The sequence below is a fragment of the Pezoporus flaviventris genome, unplaced genomic scaffold, assembly GCF_033815535.1.
Source record: "Pezoporus flaviventris isolate CSIRO_AGI_PZ_B2104156 unplaced genomic scaffold, CSIRO_AGI_Pfla_v1 ptg000023l, whole genome shotgun sequence".
In the NCBI taxonomy this organism is placed as follows: domain Eukaryota; kingdom Metazoa; phylum Chordata; class Aves; order Psittaciformes; family Psittacidae; genus Pezoporus; species Pezoporus flaviventris.
This window is the reverse complement of record NW_026892571.1, coordinates 6504055-6507885: the sequence shown is the minus strand read 5'-3', so window position 1 is coordinate 6507885 and position 3831 is coordinate 6504055. Positions and strand designations below refer to the sequence as shown.

The 3831-nt window shown below is 53.7% G+C and overlaps 1 protein-coding gene across 3 annotated transcripts in view; it reads right to left on the bottom strand.

Annotated features, from left to right (window-relative positions):
• The window catches only part of NDUFA2 (NADH:ubiquinone oxidoreductase subunit A2), a 346452-nt gene that overhangs the window by 309074 nt on the left and 33547 nt on the right, over positions 1-3831 (bottom strand). The window lies entirely within an intron of this gene.

Sequence of the window (3831 nt, the reverse complement as noted above, 5' to 3'; positions counted from 1 at the left end):
GGCACGGAGGCCGCCGCCAAGACCGGGGCGGAAGCGAACCGAGGCCGGGGCGGGATCGAAAGGGGAGGGACAGGCAGGAGAGAAGGAGGAGCAGGGGGAATAGCCAGACGTGGAGTGGGACTATTTTCCGGCGGCTGCCGTGCAGAACTCTCCAGAAGGGGGAGGGGGAGAACGCGGAAGGATACGACGGCGGTGGTGGCTGTGGCGTAGACGCCACGCTCATGACGGTGGCTTCTCGCGAGAAGACGGGGCGGGAAGAAGTTCCGGCCGCGCCGTCGCTGTGGGGATGGCCTGAGGGGGCCCGGCCCTGGTGGTCAGGCGGGGCTCAGCCGCCCGGGTACGGAACCGCCCCGGGAGATGGGGCCCAGGCCGCAGACCCCCTTCGAGTGCCATGGGGTTATACACAGGGTGCCCAGAGAAGCTGTGGCTGCCCCATCCCTGGCAGTGTTCAAGGCCAGGTTGGACACGGGCTTGGAGCAAGCTGCTCCAGTGGAAGGTGTCCCTGCCCGTGGCAGGGGGTTGGAGCTGGAGGAGCTTTAAGATCGCTTCCAACCCAAACCAGTCTGGGATTTGACGAATTCATTTTTAGGCCTGGGAGGACACATGGTGAAAGCACATCAAGTAGGCCATGGCATGGCTGTGTAATAGAGCTTTAAGCCATCACACATGCTTAAATTGTGACGGATCTCCAGTGCCACAACCAGTGTGGGGTGAAGAACACAAAGCTCAGTACCCATCAGGCAGCATGGAGGGAGTTCAAGGCTCTCCAGCAGCAACAGCACCAATAGCCGTGGTGTGCAGAGGTTTCTTCCGTCCAGGTCATTTCCATCCAGCATCTGCATGGAGAAACCCCATGGGCAAAACCAACAACTGTTCTGAGATGACTGAGCAGCTCATGGCAAAGGGACTTCATCCAGTGGTAATCCTGATGGGTACCAACAAGCTGAAGGGTTCTGTGCAGCCCTAGTGAGCCCCTGAGCCTGTAACATGTCCTCTTTGTGTAACTGCACTGTCAGAGTGTGATAACTGCCATGAACAGTCAGCTCAGAGCAAAGGGCAGCTTCCCTCCAGGTCTGAATCACAGAAACCAGTGAAGGAGGCTGGGAACAGGACGCTGCTTGGGCTAAGGAGTGCACCCAATCAAGCAGGGTTGTTCAGGCTGACAGCCAAACTGCCTGCACATACACACACCCATGGGACATCTTGTAATAGCAAGATGTTTTCAAATCTACATCAAATGAGGGCTGTTTCTGTTGCTTCTGCTTCTCTTCCTGTCACCAGCTTTGGATCATGAGATGGATCATGGGACTTGCCCTCCATCCTGGGTTTGTGGTGGGCTTCCAGTCACTTCCAGGTTGGCAGTCCTACTACCAGGGCAAGTAGGAAAATGCCAAGAGCATTTTTAATCAGGATTGGAAGATCAGACTTCCCCAAAACCCATCCAGTTTTATTCCTTTACAGGGAAGCCTGGTTTTCTATGGATTTCCCTCTTGTGTAGCTAACATTTTTAGTGGATTATACTGTTTCTCTGTTACTACCAGTCTTCCCCTCACCTGGTACTGCAGCAGGGTTAATTTTCACTGTTCTTGTCAATCTCACAGCTTCTGTGCATCTCTTGGCAGAGAGGGATGAAAGGCTCAAACAGGAGGCTTTAGAGGCTGGTGTCTTTAGCATAGGGTGTGTTTTGAGTTAATTTCTCTGTTCTCCTTCACACTTGGTATGGAGAAAATAAATCGCTGATTCATAAAAATGGTTTTTGGGGTGGTGTGTGCTTCAGTTACTTTTGTGCTTTCTGGCTTTTTCCCCTTCTGTCACCTTTTGAGTTGCTGGACACCCCTTGGTTGCAGAAGAGCAGAGAACAACCACAAGGAAGGCTGCTGTCCTTCCCAGCCACACCAGTCTCCACCAGTACGGGGAGCTGGAAATGCTCAACGCTAACCCCAAGTAGTCCTGGCCCTTACTGCTCCCCCAGTCTTGGGACAGAGACAAAACTGCTTTTCTTCCAACGTTTTTGTATAATCCCAGAATCCCAGGCAGCTTTAGGTTGGAAACCTTAAAGCTCACCCAGTTCCAACCCCTGCCACAGGCAGGGACACCTTCCACTAGAGCAGCTTGCCCCAAGCCCCTGTGTCCAGCTGGCCTTGAACACTGCCAGGGATGGGGCAGCCACAGCTTCTCTGGGCACCCTGTGTCAGTGCCTCAGCACCCTCACAGGGAAGAGCTTCTGCCTAAGAGCTCATCTCAGCCTCCCCTCTGGCAGGTTAAAGCCATTCCCCTTGTCCTGTCCCTCTCATTTTCTACTTTCTCTTGTTAGGACATCCTTCTCCCACCTACTACCTTTCTCTCTGCTTCTCTTCCACCCCACCTCCGACTTTTCCAGGTATCCTCCTGCAGGTTTCAGTCTCTTCCCACCCCTTCCCAAACAGTCCGATTGACCCATATGCACTTTTCTTTACCCTACATGAGCTCATATCCTGGTCCTCTTCTCCAAAAGGTTGAGCTCTGCTCCCCAGCACCAGAGAAGGTGCTCGGGGCTGCATCTACTCTGAGAATTCCTGGCTGTTCCCCATCCATAGCAGCCCCTGCTGCAGACAAAGCACTTATTGCTTAGGCAGGGGCTGCCTCTCCATGCTGGTGGCTACTGGCCCCTCACCCTGTACCTAAACTGGCATTTCAGGAGGCATTTCACCTGCAGCTCTGCCTTCACTCTCTCAGCCTGAAGAGCCAGGGCATTGCGGGGTCTTTTGTCCCCAGCTGTACTCTGCTCTCTGTGCCTGCCAACATCATTCTGTGCCAGCATCACCCGCTACAAACCAGCAGAGCATCACTGGAGGAGTTAGCTCAGTCCTGCCTTATCCTCACATGCCTCCATGTGTCTTTCCTTCACCATCTTCCTCTGAGCAGCTCTGCTCCACAGGGCCATCTTGCAGTGCTGTATGAGGAAAAAAGACTTAGGCATGGTTAGGCAAAGGCTCAAGAACTCAAAGGAGTGCAAACAGCCCAGCCTCACTGGCTAAATCTGATGTTCCTAGACTTTACCAACCAATGAGGCCTTTGTTAGACAGTGAATAAAGCTAAAGGAGGTAAAACACAGGTGGAAAAGGAAGGATCCCACACTTAACCACTGTTTGGTGCTTCTAAGCTCCAAAGAAAAAAATTCCCAGAACAACAGAGCTGGAGCAGTAGAGAAAGTGAAGGGTTAGGGAGAAGAAAGCTCTGCCTCTCGGGGGACAGCAGAGGACCTGCTCCCCTTCCTTGCCTCCAGAGCTGCTAAACCTTTGTGTCTTTCACAGAGAAGCCACTTTTCCCCTTGCTGGTTGGTGCTCCTGCCAGGAGCAGCTGTCTCCAGAGCAGAGCTGCTCCAGCCCTCTCAACATCTCCGTGGCTTCTGAACTCACTGCAACAGCTCCACATCCCTCTTGTGATGTTGCCCCAGAGTACATCTGCTACTCTGAGTCTGTGGCCACCAGGACCGGGCATCCAAGAGGCTGGAGGGCCTTACTGACCAGCAAGAGCGTGGCTGCAGGGAGCTCCTGCTGTTGCTGGAGTGTCCATGGGCACTGCCTCCTGAGTCAGTGCCTCCCGGAGCTGTGTGTGTACTGTGAGTCCCCCTCTCTTCCAGAAGGAATTTGCTTCTGTTTCACCCCTGGAAACCTGCTGCACTCAGTAAATTAAATCTCCATCAATTCTTGTGCTCTTCCTTACTGCAGCTTGGCTCAGCCCCGCTGTGACCTGACAGGTATGTTCAGGCTTCCCAGAAGTCACGTTTGAAACCTGCTCCATGCACCAGTGCCTGGGTTTCCTGGGTGCTGTGTATGGGCCGCAGAGTGG